The sequence below is a fragment of the Ceratotherium simum genome, chromosome 10 (genome assembly GCF_057802395.1).
Source record: "Ceratotherium simum simum isolate JZ-2026a chromosome 10, ASM5780239v1, whole genome shotgun sequence".
Lineage (NCBI taxonomy): Eukaryota > Metazoa > Chordata > Mammalia > Perissodactyla > Rhinocerotidae > Ceratotherium > Ceratotherium simum.
Genome location: NC_141909.1, coordinates 8,899,230 through 8,917,802, shown reverse-complemented (window position 1 = coordinate 8,917,802; position 18,573 = coordinate 8,899,230). Strand labels below are relative to the sequence as shown.

The 18,573-nt window shown below is 37.3% G+C and overlaps 1 long non-coding RNA gene across 1 annotated transcript; it reads right to left on the bottom strand.

Annotated features, from left to right (window-relative positions):
• Positions 1–12,615: 12,615 nt before the first annotated feature.
• LOC147916053 (uncharacterized) lies at positions 12,616–17,682 on the bottom strand. The gene is made up of 3 exons (XR_015553326.1): positions 17,529–17,682; positions 13,687–13,831; positions 12,616–13,409 (listed from the first exon to the last, which is right to left on the bottom strand). It is a non-coding gene; the product is annotated as an uncharacterized LOC147916053 (long non-coding RNA).
• Positions 17,683–18,573: the final 891 nt, after the last annotated feature.

Sequence of the window (18,573 nt, the reverse complement as noted above, 5' to 3'; positions counted from 1 at the left end):
TGAGTTAATATCTATCTCTGTGAGACTTGGCTTCCACCTCATAATAAACAATATAGTATATCAAGGCAAAGGAAAATTAAAATAATGTAATGAGAGCCTTTATAATTGTGAAGTAGTACTCATCCTGAATTTATGCAGTAAAATTTAAGATAATGAAATTAATAATAATAATATTAGTGAATTCTTAGTATGTGTTAGGCACTTCAAATGTATTCAAGCATTTCACATGAATTATCCCATGTAATTTACCTTTAAACCCCATCAGTGCGAGGTTATTCTCTTCCTTTTACCTCTGAGGGATCTGAGACATATAAAGCTTGAGTAACTTGGCCAAAGCATTATTGAAAATATCAATAATTAATTGAGTGTAAATAATTAAAACTGTCCAATTAAAAGACAGATCATGAGACTGAAACAAAAAGCAAGATCCAGATATTTGTCATTTAAAAGAGACACCCTTTAAATGTAAAGATACAGACAGATTAAAATAAAAGGTGGAAGATAATATAGCATGCAAAATTAAGCATGAAAAAAGGATACAGGCTATATTAATAGTAGAAAAACAGAATTTACGACATCATTACTAGACAAAAAGAAAATAACAATAGTCAATTGAAGCAGAGGACATAAAAATTCTATATATGTATGTACCTCATAATAGAGCTTCAAAATACACGAAGGAAAACATTCAGAAGTAAATGGAGAAACAGACAAACACACAAATATTTGGAGATTTTAATACAACCTTCTTGTAACTGATAGAAAAAGTAAAAACAAAATAAGTAAGGATACAGATATTGCAAAACCACTATCAAAGAAATTGGCATAATTGACATTACTGCACTCAACTGCAGAAGACATACTATTTTTGTATGTATATGGAGTATTCACTACGTGCTTGGCCGCAAAACTTCTCTCAATAAATTTCAATGGATTTAAATGATACATAAGTTCTCTGACTATAATGGAATTAAATTAGAAGCCAATAATAATAAAAATAACAAATCTCTAAAATTTGCAAATATTTTAAAATAACAAACAAGATTTTAAATAGCCAAGGGATCATCAAAGATATCTTAGAGAAAATAAAAAGTATTTCAAAATGAAATGGAAGAAAAGACACAAAATAGCAAAAGTCTAAACTAAAGCAATGCATAGAGGGAGCTCCATAGCTTTAAATGTCTATTTTAGAAAAAGAAGAAAGGTATAAAAATAATTACTAAGATCCCAGCTTAATAATTAGAAGAAAAAAACCTGATTAAACCCAAAACAAATACAAGGTGGAAAATAATCAAAATAAATGTAAAAGTAAATGATGAAAAAAGAGAAAGGAAACACAAATCACACAGTGAAAATTTGGTTTTATAAAAGAAATAAAATTGATAAACCGTTAGCAACACCGATCAAGTAAAAGACAGACATAATATAAATTGCTGGCATCTGGAGCAAAGGGGAGAAATCATTGCAAATGCTACCGAAATTAAGAGAATTTTTATGAGACTATTATGATCTACCTATAAATTTGAAAACTTGGAAGAAAAAGGTAAATTCCTTATTAATACAATTTATTAAAGCTGACATAGTAAAAATTGCAAAATCTTAAAAACTTAAATCTATTAAAAAATTGAAGTCATCATCAAATATCTTCCTACAAAGAAAACATCTGATGTGCTTCACAGGTGAATTCTATCAATCATTTAAGGAAGAAATAATACAAGACTCATACAAACATCTTTAGAAAATAGAAGATAGGGCACAGACCCCAACTTGTCTTATGAGGCCAGATGACCGTGACCTCAGTATCAGAGTACGATATTGCAAGAAAAGAAAGTTGTTGAACAATATCCCTCAAGAATTTAAACTAAAAAAAAAAATTGACAGAATATTGGGAAACCGAATTTAGCAACATATTAAAAAGAGTAAGTGAGCATGACCAAGAAGGGTTAAACCAAGTGAGTGGGTTTAACATTCAAAAATTCATCAATGTAGTGTACTATATAAGCAAATAAAGGAGAAATATTATATGATCATCAAAATAAATATCAAAAAGGCATTTGAAAAAATATCAGCATCCATCCATTCATAAAAAATGAGTGGAACTGCCTTTGTGACTTATTCTGCTTCTGTCGATGTCTGTGTGACTTGAACATAGTGTTCAACTTCAGTGTGCTAGGTTTTCTTATATGTGAGATGTCCGATTGTTTGGATGTATTTTTGTGGCGAGCAGGATGCACACTTTAAGAGAGCCCATTGCTGAGCCTTTTCTAATCCATCCTTAGACCTTGCTTCCTGCTCAGAGGAATCCCTGTCCCTGAGATGTTTCCTCACGAGCCCTTGCTTTCTGCTCACATCCTTCTCCCTCTCTAGTCTCTAGTAGTAGGAAACTCACCAAATACATTACATTTATGTTTTACTTAGACCAGTGACTTCCTTGAATATCAGCTTTGGTTTCCTTGGGGTCTGGAAAAGGGTGAAATGGCATCTGGGATACCTGTGTGAGAGTATGAAGGGAGAAAATATGTATAATTCACACAGATGTATCCTTTAATACTCAACCTCACCACTGTGTGCTAAATTCCGTATATATTTAGAGAATTTAGCAGAGACTCCAGAAAAATAAAGACCTTCTTTCCCTGAGATAATGCTTTGGGGTTGTTATCATTGGTGTATGAGCAGAAGGAAGTGAGTTATAGAAGGAAATAGCAAGCATGGACACAATTTGGGAGGCAAGTGAGAAGCTGGTGGGAAAGACAAAATATTGTGGGAAAGTGGAGGAGTGATACAATTAAATATAAAAGTCTGAAGAGTCTGATATTCAGGAAATGCACAGAGGGGCATGTGCTCAACAAAGATTTCTACAGGTGAGTGGTCAACTGTTGGTAAACCTGCAGGCAAGACAGTGATGAAGTGAGCCTGTGCTCCAAGCCATTGTGTTAACCGGGGTAATCCAGTTGCCCAGACGTGGAGGAAAATTATCAAAGAAGGGTAGAAGCTTCCAGAAAACTGTGTACAAATCAGAGAAACTAGTTTCTTATACCTTTAGATACAAAACAATTTTCTGGTTAGGGAATGACTACAGTTAAAAAAGAGACTCCCTCACCAATTAACCAACTCAGATATAAAATCAGATCAGGACCAGGGTGATCCACTAGACCAGGGGTTCACTAACCACAGCTGGCAGGCCAATTCTGCTTTTGCAAGGAAAGTTTTACTGAAACAGCCACACTCATTTGTTTATGTGCTGTTTATGGTTGCTTTGTCTACAATGGCAGAGATGCATAGTGGAGAATTTTTTCCCTATAAGTCCTAAAATACTTAGTAGCTTGCCCTTTATAGAAAAAAATTTCCTGATCCCTGCACTAAATGTTAATCTTTGGAGGAACAGTTTTAGAACACCTTGTAATTCCTCCAAGTACCGAAGCAATTGCTTCACAGTAGGAGGAAGGCATAGCTAATCATGAAGGTACAATTAAATAGCTTCACCCATTAGGCGGGTCATGGAAGCAGAGAAAAGACCTGAAAACTCCACTCTGAGGCCTGATTAACCATCACATTCTTTTAGATACTACATTGACTTGTTCTCTGGTTGCTTAAATCTGTGTGTTTCATATTTGTGTGGAGATTGTGTGATCCTTGAGGGAAAATCAGATATTTCTGGGGTTTTTTTAGTATTTCATAATTTTCGTGACAGAGCAGGCATACTTTCGGAATGAATTGAATAAATGTCAGAATAAGTTGAATTGAATAAATGTTAGAATAAGTAGATAATGAAATATTAATTTTCTTTCATCATAATTTCTGAAACATTAATATTATATAATAATATATGCATTAGAGGATCTCAATGCTGTTCATTAAGAGTTTCTTCAATTCCTCAATGTATTATATCATATTTTAAAATATTTAAATAAAACAAATGTAAATAACATTTGCATTACTTATATTTGTATACGAAGTGTCATATATACCTGTCACTTGTGGTAATGACATAGTAAGTTATCCTCTAAGTTAATATTTTTCAAATTGGAAATTATCCAAGAAGACATTCAGAGTACCAAATTAATGTCATTGAATTATAACTACAATATAGTAAACTTTAAATATATTGGTTTACATAATAAAATTAAATACTATGTTGTAGAGCTTCAATAAACACTAAACTATGCAAGGTATTGACACTCTTTTTGGCAACACTAGTTCAGTTAGCAAAGGAGTTTCTTACTCTTAGCATATGATCTGAGAGAAAATTTAAGCTATTTTTCTTTTTTTTTTTAAGATTTTTATTTATTTATATTTTCCCCCAAAGCCCCAGTAGACAGTTGTATGTCACAGCTGCACATCCTTCTAGTTGCTGTATGTGGGATGCAGCTTCAGTATGGCCGGAGAAGCGGTGCGTCGGTGCGGGCCCGGGATCTGAACCGGGGCCGCCAGCAGCGGAGCGCGCGCACCCAAAAGCTAAGCCACGGGGCCGGCCCTAAGCTATTTTTCTTTTAATTTTATCTTCCATTTCATGGAACTCTTCTATAAGAAATACATAAATCATTCTAGGGGCTGAAGTGAAAAAACTAAGAAAGAAGAGTACTTATTTTTTAAAAAAGTCTCTCTGACTCAAAGAATCATTCCACTGTAACACTATTCTATGAGTACTAGAAGTGATAGCAATGTGGAAACAGTCACATTTACTGTAGAAAAGATGCCAGAATGCATTGCATAAAGTAAATATATTCCTGTTCTGCTTGAATCATAATGCAATGTACTATTAAATGTTTCTCATATTTTTACAATAACTTATCTTCTTTTGAAAATTGCCTTCAGATAGGGTACATGAAGATCAATTCCTCTAAGTTGATGTCTGCTTCATTCATGATGAGTAGAATGGCCAGCTGCGTGGCCCCACACATAGAACCACACATCTGGGCCATTCGTTATGGATTCCCGTCAGGTCTTAAGCTTTGATGTTCTGGGAATGCTATTTCGCTAGCTAACTCAAAGAGGGATTATTTTTAGGAAATCAATTAAATTGCACCTATTTTAAATATGCTAATTGATGAAATCAATGCTAAAGTATTTATTAACAAACAGATCTTAACTTTTAACATATCAATACTGTTCATTTACATAGTGCAGCCATTCTAAGTGGGCAAGACTATGTAGGATAAAAGCTACAGATGGGAAAGGTATCCACAACTGGGGAACCCACAACTGGAACAAAGTGGGTTGTAAGCATTTTGTGCCATTTTTGGAGACAAACTTCTACAATCTAGACATGTGACATGTTTTTGTTTCGATAAATGTTACGGCTCATTAGCAGTAGGATTGCATTGACTTGGTGCACTGATTTTTATTCTTTTTTTTTTTTTAACTTTTTGTTTATTGCAGTAACATTGGTTTATAACATTGTAAAAATTTCAGGTGTACATCATTATACTTCTATTTCTGCATAGATTACATCATGTTCACCACCAAAATACTAATTACAACCCATCTTTGTTTTTTCTTTTTCCTGAAATCTGCCTCGTGTATCTTTATACAATGTCTCCATCATCTTGCAAAATTAATATGATTTTGATTAAAACATTTTGGATATTAATTCATTTTTATCCCACCAGTTGAGTATATATTGAGATTAATCAAAGACCTAAAATCTCTGTAGGACAAATTTGAAAACTATTAGAGAAAGGTATCATAAAAACTGTACCTTTATATGAAATTTGTATCCAACCATCCATGAACTCAACACAACTATTGATAAAATTATTCTTTTTCTCTCATCTTCCCTAAACCCTCCCTCCACTACTTCTTCCTCTCTTTATCTAATTTTAAAAATGGTACAAATTCATATATTTTAAAAAATGTTTTTAAGAATCTACTAAGGATAAAATATTGCTCTTAGTGATACAGAAATAAATCCTTTTGGAGGCCCTAACCTCCAAAGAAATATAGCTTTTTTTGCTGATAAAATTTAATTTTATTTTGGAGAATTTATTCAGAATTTTTTAAAAGACTAGCTTAATGCTACTTCCTATAGGACTTGCTACTTCCTATAGGACTTGATTTCTAAGAAAATTAATTTTTTTTGAAGTTTGTTGATGCACGGAGTACAAGAGATTATTAGAATATTTACTTAATACAAAACTCTAAAACTAGTGTTAGATGTGATTCTGTGTTTAATCCTGCAACGAATCTTATTGTTAATACACTAATGAAAGGGAAATAAATTCTTCCTACCTGGAATATAAAATTGAATTTGTGTAAATATCACCAAAGGAGTGAGGACACAAATGAGAGACAGATGACTTTTTTTTTTAACATTAAAAATTCCCACTAATGCCAGTTTACTATTAAGTTATATAACTCCATCCTTTTCTTCTAGTGGACAGAATTTTTCCTTTGTGGAAATAGCATTTCAGCTGTTGATTATTTCCTAATCTTGATACATTAAAATGGAACAAAATGTTTCCTCCAGAGCACTCTAAATGCTCTCTCCACTCCTCTCCTTCTTTCCCTAATAGCATTAAATGTAAGAGTCCTTTCTATTCATAGTTAATTTAATAAATTAGATATTACATTTTAGGATTTTATGTCTTATTATTATTATTACCCACACTAGAGACATTTTTTACATAGTTAGTGGTGTATTTGGCTTATGGAGACTGATGCCACAGGAAGGAAATACATTTATAGTAACAACAACAAAGACGATACAGAGAAAATTCAAGCTAACGTTATGGTATATACATAGAGCGGTATGTACATCCTCAAATAATGTAAGCCTGGACAATATAAACAAATGTTCAAAGAAACTAAAAGCACCAAAAATAAATGATACTGTGTTCTATTTTTTTTTTTTTATTCTTTCCATTGAAAATCATCAGACACTACTGAGAACATGGGATTCTGAGAAGAGAATTGCTGCTTTAGGTGAAGCCTTTAATTGCCTTATACACCCAGTCTCCTTTGGGAGTTGAAGAGAACACTCACCTTGCTTGACTGGAGTCAGGTACACCCATTGCCAAGGTTATTTTATGGCTCTCTTTCTGCAAAGGCGAGGCAACATCAGATTCTCCTTTTATTCCTATCGAGACTCAAACAATGGTGATCAGACATTTGAAAGTGTGATATTTGAAGTCCAGTGCATCTGGTCTGCATCATCTCTCTACCACTTACTAGCTAAGTTGTCTTGAGAAAAATCACTCAAGTTCTATAAACTCAATTTTCTCTTTTTAACAAAAACATTATATTAGTTCCTACCTTATGGAGTTGTTAAAATATTTAATTTGGAAATTTACTGCAAAACTGCCTATTAATATAGTTTCACTCATACAAGTACACAGTAAATGTTAGCTGTAATTATTGTTTTGTCATTTAGTAGTGGCATTAAACATAGATTACCTTGCCTCATACTGGTTTTCCATTTTATTTAATGATCATACATATTTATGCCCTAAATAAAATACATTGTTTCTTTTTGGACATTATCTTGCAGGGCCTTCCAATAGAATTTGATTGGCTACTTTCACTCGCTTCCCACATGCATATCACTTTTCACGGTTCTCTAGCAGAGGTTTAGGCTCCAGTGAAAGCATACGTGTGCATGTGCGTGTTTACGTGTATTTTAGGCCCGCAACAGAGTCAGATAAGTTTAAAATCTTTAGAGGAAAATCACAGGGGGGCCAAGCCTCTCCCCACCCTCTCCTGGAAACCAGCCCTGTAACGTGAACTGAACTCATCCCATACTTACCAGTCTTCCTGGTTTCCACCTTCCTCTCTGCCCCTCTTCCTTAGTGTTTTTTATTGAGTATTCTTGCAGGTTCTGGCCACTGAATATTGAGTTCTTCAGTACTCTAGAGCAGGCCTTCTTTTACCTCTCAATTAATAAGTTTTTCCTAGAGTCATTGCACTCATCCTCGTGGTTTCAATTACTGATGACTCTCAAACTGTGTCACTAACACAAATCTCTCTAAAGATCTTCAAGCAAATATATTTAAATAGTCATTTGATATCTATAGGCATATCAAAACGTCAAAGCTGAACCCATAATTTTTCTCCTAACCACGTTCCTGGCACAGTGCTTAGGTAAAATGTAGTCTTTTGCTACAGTAACATATTTTTGATGTAATTCCATGCTTTTATCTAGCTTATCAGACTTGGCCTGTGGCTGTTCAATAAATACGTTAGTAGTGATTATTACAAATTAAATAAATATAACCTTTGCCATAGCAATTGATCTGTGGTAAAAGATAAGTAAATTATTTTAATAACAGTTAGTTATTAGGTCTCTAATTTGAATAATTCATCTTCATATTTTGAATTCACTTAGTGAACCACATTGCTCATTAAGCATTATTCAGGCAAAGAACAGATATAACCACAACAGAAAATGCTTTAATTGGTGTCTGTCTAATTACTTGGCCTCTAAGACAATGCCTACATGTGCAAAATGAAGTGGAAAACGGATTCAGTTTTCTACATTATTAGAGAAAAAGCATATGCTCTAATTATATGGATAGCATATCATTCAAACGTAATCTCCCTCTTTTTATTTTTTTTGTGAGGAAGACTGGCCCTGGGCTAACACCCATGCCCATCTTCCTCCACTTTATATGGGTTGCTGCCACAGCATGGCCTGACAAGTGGTGCGCGGTGTGCGCCCGGGATCCGAACTGGCAAACCCTGGGCCACTGCAGCAGAGTGCATGCACTTAACGGCTTGCGCCACCGGGCTGGCCCTGATAATCTCTTTAAAGGATGGTGTCAACACCCGTTGGGCTTTAAGATGTATTGAGGTGTGTACTTCCCAAGCATATCACACTGAAGTCTGCACGTTGTGGATCACAGTGCTTGTGCTTTGTCTAACTCACATTCTGAGACTATAAAGATGCAGAAATGGGAAAAAAAAGTGTTTTTCATTTCCACTAAATAAAATAATTTAATTACGAATACAATTTTTAAACAAAGCATCTTTTATGAATAGCCTTGGCGAATTCTGACATTAATCCATGTTCTGATCAGCAAACTTTAACCTATAATGTGTAGAAAGCTGGGTTTGAGAGTATTTATTGAGTAGCTTCTAGGATTGATTCAACCCAAATCACTCCTTCTTTTCTACTTCTGAACTACCAAGTCCTGCTATGGAAAATGGCAAACGTGTTCTTGGCCCTGTTCCAAATGTGTGACTTCACTGCTGCTTGGAAATATGTCTACTCGTCTCACCTCCATCCCCTCTTCTCAGGCCCCCTGTTGCTCTTCTCTGCTTTAGCACTTACTCCCAATGGATTTGGAGTGGTGGCTATCCATCCCCAATCCAGACTCTTCTAGGGCCTTAAAGTGAGTGGGGCAGATATTACCTTGCCAAAGTCACTTTTCCTCTTTTTGCCTCATTTTACTCATCTGTTAAGTAGGATAATATTGTATTATCACATATTATAGGGTTGTTTTGGATGAGGATTATTTGAGCTAATAATGAGGTGCATAGAACATTGTGTGGCACATAGTGAGTATTCTTGAAGTGTAACTTCTTATTTTTATCATTATCATCATCAGTAGAAGTGGCAACAGTGCTGAGATTGATGACCTTGAAGAACATTTACTTTACACTACTTGGTATTTACCTCTTTATAAGTCAAAGTTAAGGTATATACTCTTGTTACTAATTGCATAATAAAATCTCCATGTGACTTGGTCCTAGTAGCATTACCAAAAATGGAAGTAATGACAGCTGCACAGCTTCTATGTGTTCTTAAAAGGGAGTCGTGACCCCTCTAAGTTTTAGGAATGTTCAGTTTCTTTGCCTAAGCCCTTAAATAACTTAGGTGTGATATAAAGATAACTGCCTTTCAAGAGCAAGCAGATTTTTTTTTTTTTTTGCCCTCTTGATTACAGGTGGGATACTGGGTGATGCTGACTGCCTTTCCTGATTGACATGAGCAAGAGTCTTGTGAAATTTCCTAAGGGTCGCAGACCAGGAACACTCAGGTTACACATAATAGTTTTCTTTATTAATAGGGTGTTGCAAAGGACAGTTTATATCTGAGGTCTTACATTTAATTTCATAATTAAACTTTGGCTAATTTGAGGATGGCAGATCAGAATTACCGCAGGTGGAACGAGAAGCTGACATCACGAATGGTTATTCTCAAAGGAGAGGATGAGGTGACGCGAGGAGCTGTATCCTTTATTAGAAGGACAGCCAATTTTTAAAGTTCTCTTCCAGAGAGAGAGAGAGAATTGCTTTTAGTGGCAAAGAAACTTCCTTTTGATCTACGACTGCTTCTTGCTCTCTTGGGCTGCTACTTTGCCTCTTCTGATGGGAGATCTTGTGTTAGACATGTTGTCTCCGTACTATTATTTTTTAAAAATTTTTACAATAAGCATATATGCATTTTAAAATTAAATATGTTACTGTTATTAATTTTTAAACAGACACATTCAATGAAATAGAATGTTTCACAATTTAAAAATGCTGAATGTTAGTATTTGATTAGCTCTCCTACTTTCAATTTTTTTGACACTCACCTGTCCAAAAAGCATTATCAGTTCTCACACGTAACTGTTTCTCTATTATAAGTTAAAATAATTTAAATAGCCTGTGCAGTTTGCAAATAATGTATCCTATGTCCTAGCTTTCATTCTTAAACATAAAGCATCTTAGCTCAATGACACCAATACGTAAATATTTCTAAATAATAAAATAAACAGTATTCCACACTTCCTACCATGTCTGGTTGGGGAAACAATACCATCTTCCCAAGAATTTTCCCTAGGCTGCTCATTTCGAACATATCCAGTGCTCATCTCTAGTCAATTCAGTTGTATGGAGGGTAGTGGGTTCACATGGTACAAATTACAATGTGTTAATTAGGATAAGGCTGAGATGCTATAACAGACAAGCCTCAAAATGCAGTAGTTAAAACAAAATCAAAGGTAATTTCTTTACAGGGCACCAATCCAGGGTATGTAGGGCTCTATTCTTGGAAGTATTCCAGGAAATTGGGCTAGCAGGCAGCTCTGCCCACTTCCACTTGTAGCTTCTGAGATTAATCTAGTCTTCACAATTCACATTACACTGGTGAGAACACAGAGGCATCACCACATCTAAAAGCAAAGCAGGCTGAAAAATATAACTACCCGAGCACCCAGGTGTTGAGGAGGAAGGCAAGGATGAGTCTTGGGGGACAGCTGGTAGTCTCTAAAATACATCATGATGTAGGTTTGCAGCAGCTTTGCTCTACAAATAGTGTAAATATTATTGTGTGCATTGCAGGGACCCAGAGCATCATGATCTACCCAGAACGGGGGTTTGGAGAGCAAGTGCAGGGTGGGCACAATAAAAAGGGGCACAGTATTGGAGATACCACTGAAGAAGAAAACAAACCAACAAACAAAAACAGAGAGATCCAGTGTATCATTTTAAGTGTTTAACAAAGATATGACATTTATTGGAGGAGACACTTTAACCACCACAATGGTTGTATGCTGAGAAAAAGGTGGAGTAAGCAGGATTGGGATAGGCAACATCAATATGGGCAACATCAGTAATTTCTGAAGCCACTGCTGATGTCCATCTTGTTTAATAGTAGAGGTAAGAGCAAATTAAGGCCACCAGGAGGTGGATATCAGGTCCAAAGATGATTGGAGAAAGCAGATGTCAGATAACATCTATGACCCAAACCCAATGTTTTATGAAGAAATGAGTAGGATCAAATACTTGTTGCCTAATCAGAAATTCAAAAGGCAAAGACTTGAATGCTTCTCTACTGTTGTAGTTATTCATGCTGGTTGGATATTATTGTCTATTATTTCTTGTGGACTGAGATGGAGTTACTAAGAAGTAAGTAACTTAGTTATGCACTTATAAATTCCTGAGTATTTGGAAGGAAGAAATAGGGTGAAAGTTCACCATGGAAAACTACTGGAATTCTAAGCATTAGGTTCTCTTTATAGTGAGATAAACTTTAGGGAACTTTCCCATCATAGATAGAAAACACTTCTTTGTGCCAATGAACTGTATTCTCCCTGTAAGAGGTGCTCCAAGTGCAAACTTCATTTTGGAATCTAAAATTCACAGACAGGTTCCTCAAAAATATATGCTAGAGGTCACAGGCACCGGATGAGAAAGTGATAATTAATCAGGACTAGTTCACTAGCATTCTGGGAAAAGCTGTATTTTACCAAGGGTGAATAGATAAGGAGTAGCATCTCTGCCTTGAAAGGACAGTGAATCTTCCTGTGTTTGCTGAACGGAACACTTACCTTAATGGTAATTTTGACGTTTTGCCTGTGTTGTTCTGTAGCACTATGCCTTTACCTCTGATATTAGGAAATTTACAATTATTTCACCTTTTACTTTTCCTAGCAGGGTGAACTTTGAGATGTTTCCCCCCATACTCTATTCTGGAAAGATAAAATTGTACTGTGAAATGTATGACCCCTAACCCCTTCTTCTGCATAGTCAATCAAGGAAAATGTGCTTAACGTTAGAAATCGTTAGCCCAACTGAGGACGGCAAGAGCCATAGGCACCTCCACCTCTAGGCAGCTGCTGTTGTGCCCTTTGGCCTTTGTTTTCTTCAGGGACTTGCAGCCCGAGGATGTGCAAGCTTTCTAAAATGTCTTCAACATAAGCTACTGATGACAAGATCTTTTTTTAGATCTTTTTTTAAGTATCAAAAACACAGCTGCATCATATTTTTTTTGCTTGAAGCATTCTGGGACACTTCAGTTTTCAGTCTGGAATTTCAAGCAATAGGGACATGACCATGACTCCTCAAGGACTGAGCAATACGACCTCTTCATTCCAACGTATTAACACGTGGAGTTGATTTGAGAATTAAAATGACATTTGAACAAGAAGCACTGGGATATGAAAAAGCACAGGGTCTTGTGATTTTGTATGCTTATGTTGAATGACATGTTTTATTATAAACCCTTAATTCTCCCCTTTGAGCCCAGAATTCTAGATGTATATCATTTTTTACTTTAAAGGGAAAAATGCTCTATATTTTGATATTCTCCCCCATTAACTTACTAAACAAACAAACAAACTCTGTGTCCTTCTGTACTAGAGATTACAATTTAACTCAGTTCAATTTACTGCCAGGAAGATACCCAGCACATACATATAGCTTAATTCCCATTTGTTCCGTGAACAAAAGAATAAGTCGACTCAAGGAATAGTTATAGGTGTTAGGGGATACACACAAGAATATTGGATAACCTCTGCTCTCAAACTTCTCCTATCCCATGTAGGAAGGGCAGATGCTTAGGTAAAAAGTTGGACGATGACGAAAGCAATGATGACATATAAACTGCTGTACCAGACTGTAGGATCAGTTCTAAGTGGGTAAGGATACTTGATAGAAGTCTAACAGAGGAAGTAACATTTGAATCAGGCCTTGATGACAGGTCATTTCTGCAAAGAGAGAAAAGAGGGTGGAAAAAGTTGAAGACGGAAGAGTAAAAAGTAACATTAAAAAATTTAATTTCGAGAACATTGCAGGTGAGGATATGGAAAAACTTTGTCCTACAATTTAGCACTTTCATATCTGTTAAGGAAGTGGGGTACTGCAAGGAACAGAGCCATAAATTGTTGAACACTGAAACCCTGCTCATTCGAAGGGGCGGAACTACTCCCTCTCCTGGGTGAGCACTCCCTCATCTGCAGGACGAGAAGCTGAGAGAGGTCTCACCTGGAGTCTTGCTGTGCCACGGGTGGCTGATAGAGCCTGACGGTCTGGTTAAGTGTGAGGTTCCTGACGAGAAGCAGGTGAGGCTTCTGGAGTCTATGTTAGTACCAGATATCCAGGTACAGCAGCAGGGTTCAAAAGATTAGCGCTGAAAGAAAGAAGAGGGGTCTGGTCGAGTTCTACGCAGGTAAGCCAGGTGGAAGTCTGAAGTACTGCATACCTGCTGCCCACACACATCTCTTGAAAAACATTTCATGGTGTGTTCCCTCTGCAAATTTTTCCTTAACTATGCATTTACTGTATATCTCACCTGCGAGTGGGGTACTCTTGTTTTCTCTTCTCCATCAAGTATTTAAAAATGAATTCCATTTTATTAGGGTTATTTAACCTGTCTTTCACTTCCATCAAACCGTGAATCTTTGAGAACATTTACCATGCTTTGTTCATCATTGTCTTAAGTTACTCCATTTAGAAAAAAAATAAAAAGGCATCTAATGGATTCTTAGGGAATGTCTAAATGACAGGTTGAAAGAATTCAAGCAGATCCTGGAGTCAGTCTCTGGAATGACTTTGATTTGTGAACCAGACTGAGGTCAGCATTCAGCTAGACCTGAACCCATAGTTGGGGACAATTAGGACCTAAGTGGAGGGAAGGAATGCAGGAGAAAGCTGTCAGGGATCCCTTGTCTGTGGATTTCAAATGCTTTCACGCACACTTTTAGGATGTTGAAACCAGGGATGTAATGTGAAATAATTGTTGAAACCAATCCGAATAAGTTATCTAAATGAATTACAGAAAATTTCAGTTTAAACCGGCTACAAATGGTAGCATTATATTTGGGAACATTATGTTTTTTAAATTCATAGCTGAACTTAAATATATAACTCAGGAGAAAAATTTTCACTCCAACTTAACTATATTTCAAAAATAATCAAGATGAATTGAGATTGTGATTAAACATTGAAAAAGTAAAATATAAAATAAAAATATCACACCAGCGTTACTGAAATTTAGTTGATTAATTTCTTAAAACTAGTCTTTTATCTTGTATTTTACATTAAAATTTACTACAAAATAGCAAACATATCACTTTAATTCATGCTTTTTGTATCCGAATAAAGACATACATTATTACTTTCAAAAATACGCTTTTTTTCTTAACAAGCCATGTCTATTTTCATTGAGAAAGATTACTTTTTATATATGTGTTTGTAATATACAGTCTGCAAAGATTTAGAACCAGGATAGAAAACTAACTTAGAAACTATTGGGGCTGGCCCCATGGCTTAGCGGTTAAGTGCGCGTGCTCTGCTACTGTCGGCCCGGGTTCGCATCCCAGGCGCGCACCGACGCGTCTCCGGCCATGCTGAGGCTGCGTCCCACATACAGCAACTAGAAGGATGTGCAACTATGACATACAACTATCTACTGGGGCTTTGGGGGAAAAAAGGAGGAGGATTGGCAATAGATGTTAGCTCAGAGCCGGTCTTTCTCAGCAAAAAGAGGAGGATTAGCATGATGTTAGCTCAGGGCTGATCTTCCTCACAAAAAAAAAGAAACTATTGTACTTTACATGGATGGGACTATATTTTTTTTTTATTGAGTTAAAATTTGCATAACATAAAATTAACCATTTTAAAGCATAAATTCAGTGATATTTAATAAATATATTAAATGTTATATGACCATCACCTCTATCTGGTTCCAAGTCATTTTTATCACCCTAAATGGAAACTCCCTACCCATTAAGCATTTCTTCTTCCCCTCAGCCTCTGGCAAAAACAAGTCAACTTTCTGGCTCTATGGATTTACCTATTCAGGATATTTTATATAAATGGAATCTACAATATGTGGCCTTTTGTGTCTGGCCTCTTTCACTTAGCATAATATTTTCTAGGTTCATCAACACTGTAGCGTGTATCACCACTCATTCCTTTTTTCGCTGAATGATATTCCATTGTGTGATTATATCACATTTTGTTTATCCGTTCCTTTCTTGATGAACATTTGGGTGTTTTTCACATTTTGGCTATTGAGAACAATGTGGTTATGTACATTTGTGTATAAGTGTTTGTTGGAATACCTGTTTTCAATTCTTTTGGGTGTACAGCTACGAGTGAAATTGTGGGTCTATGTACAACTCGTCAAGAAAACAGGAAAGCAGCTTTCTACAGCAGCTACACGTTTTTATGTTTCCACCAACAACGTATGAGGGATCCTATTTCTTCACATCCTCACCAATACTTGTTCTTTTCTGTCGTCATTTTTTTTTTTTTTCAATTTTGGCCATCTTAGTGCATTCAGTTGCTATTTCATTTTGGCTTTTATTTGCATTTCCCTAATGACTATGTTGAGCATCTTTTCAAATATTTGTTGGCCATTTATGTATATTCTTTAGAGAAATGTCTATTCCATTCCTTGGCCTATTTTTTAATTGGGTCGTTTATATTTTTGTTGTTGACCCAAAAGATTTCTTATTGACCTAAGAAATCTTTATATATACTGGATACTTGGATATATGATTTCAAAATATTTTCTCCCATTCTGTATGTTGTCTTTTCACAGTTTTTTTAATTTTTTTGAGGTCATATTGGTTTATAACATTGTGTAAACTTCAGGTGTACATCATTATATTTTGGTTTCTGTATAGACTGCATTGTGTTTACCACCAAAAGTCTAGTTTCCATCCATCACTGTAAATATGTGCTCCTTTACCCTTTTCACCCTCACCCCCCCTTCTTGATAGTGTCTCTTATTGCACAATAGTTTTTAATTTTGATGAAGTCCAATTTATTTATCTTAAAATTTTGTTTCTTATGCTTCTGGTGTCATTTCTAAGAATTCATTACCAAATCCAAGGTCATGAAGATTTACTTCTTTAATTTCTTTTAAGTTTTTGTATATTTTTAGCTCTTAGGTTTAGGTCTTTGATCCATTTTTAATTAGTTTCTGTATTTGGTGTCCAGAAGGGGTGTAACTCCATTGTTTTGCGTGTGGATATCCAGTTGTCCCAGCACCAATTGTTAAAGAGGTTATTCCTTTACCATTGAATAGTCTTGGCACGCTTGTCGAAAATCAACTGACCATAGAGGTATGGGTTTATTTCTGGACAATTTGGCATTTGATTTTCAAAACATTTGCAAAATCTCATCCACAGTCTGAAATTATTAAGCAATATTATTTGGGAAACACACATTTTTAGAACTGAAAACAATGATATAGCACCATCTCCAAGTCAAGTCATTGCCTGTAACATCTTGCACCATAGCTATAGAGTTTCACCATGAACAGGTCTGATAAATGGCAGCCCATCCATTACAAAGCATCAAATTCCAGGGCGGAGTCAAGATGGCGGCGTAGGCAGACTCTGAACTCACCTCCTCCCGTGGACACAGCCAATTTACAACTACTCGTGGAAAAATTACCCCTGAGACAGAACTGAAAACTGGATAAGAGGAACTCCTGCAACAACGGACAATCCTAACTGGGGTGGAAGAGGCAGAGACTCCCTTCTGGAGAGGAAAAACGCCACCTTCACAAGCCGCCAGCTTCACGGCCGCCGGGAGCAGCTCACAGGTACGCAGCCTCCCTGGAGGCGCGGGGTCCTGAGCCGGGGAGCGCCCCCGCTGTGGGCATTTTGTGGACCCAGCACAATTGAGACCAGCAGCATAATATCTGACTTTGCCTGCTACTAAAGCATTGGGTAGCACCCCCAGAAAACCCGGTTCACAAAGAAACTAAAACTGGCTCTTAAAGGGCCCGCGCACAAACTCACCCGTTCCAGAAAGCATCCTAAAATCACCAGAAAGAAAGGTGCACAGTGCTTCGGTGACAAGAGACTCACCTAATAGGCCCTGAGTGCATCACAGTGAGGGGTGAGACCTCTCCATGGAGTGGGACATTGGCGGCGGCCATTGTTGTGGCCTGGTGTGAGCTTGCTGACACAGACGCCATTGGAGTTCTCCCTGAGACCTGCTAGCCCAGGGTCTGCTCCACCCGCTAGAGCACCGATTTAATCCAGCTCAGCCAGGGCAGGCAGCCCACCCTAGAGACTAGCCCCACCCAACAACAAGCCCTCAGGCAACGTGTGGGCCTGCATAGATTGGTGACTGGATTCTCTGCAGCCTGGCAACTGAGCTGACTTGAGCGGGGCAGGGTGTGCACAAGGAGCTGGTGGAGAGTGTGGGGCGGTGGCAGAGTGTGTGGGGCTCCCGCCGTGGAGAGACTGGGTCCACTTGGGGAGGTCGGGGCGCTCACACGGGGCAGGACTGTGTTGACTGTGTGTGTGGACCTGTGGGCGGCAGGGCTTCTCAGCCACAGAAGACTTGTACTTCTCAAAGACCCACATAGGAGGTTTGCTCCACCTTCCAAAACCTGAAACAATTGGGTGCTCCTGTGCCTGAGGCCAGCCCCACCCAGCTGCAATCCTCAGAGAGCTGACAAGAGACCTAATAGGCTATAGGCTTACAGCAATTGTAAGGCCCTGAGCCTAACAACCTGCCACGGTGGGGGCCTACTCACTTAAAAGAAATACTGCAACACAAATGTGGTATTAGAACTTGCAGCCAACTGTGCTGGGGCTCCCCACAGCTGATAAAGAGACTGAAGGGCCCACAACAACTACAAGCAGCTGAGCATTACAACAGCTGGCCAGGAGCATAACTCAGCCTCCCTGGGAGCCTACAGGGAGAGCAAACAGGCCACAGCAGAAGGATACACATAGCCCACATAGGGGTCACCCCTGGAACATTGAGAACTGAGGGAAGCACACTGGAAGCCTCCTAAGCCATCACTTACATAAGGTCACCTATCCAAGAGCAGGAGACGTAGCTCACCTACCTAATACGTAGACACAAGCACAGGGAAAGAGGCAAAATGAAGAGGCAAAA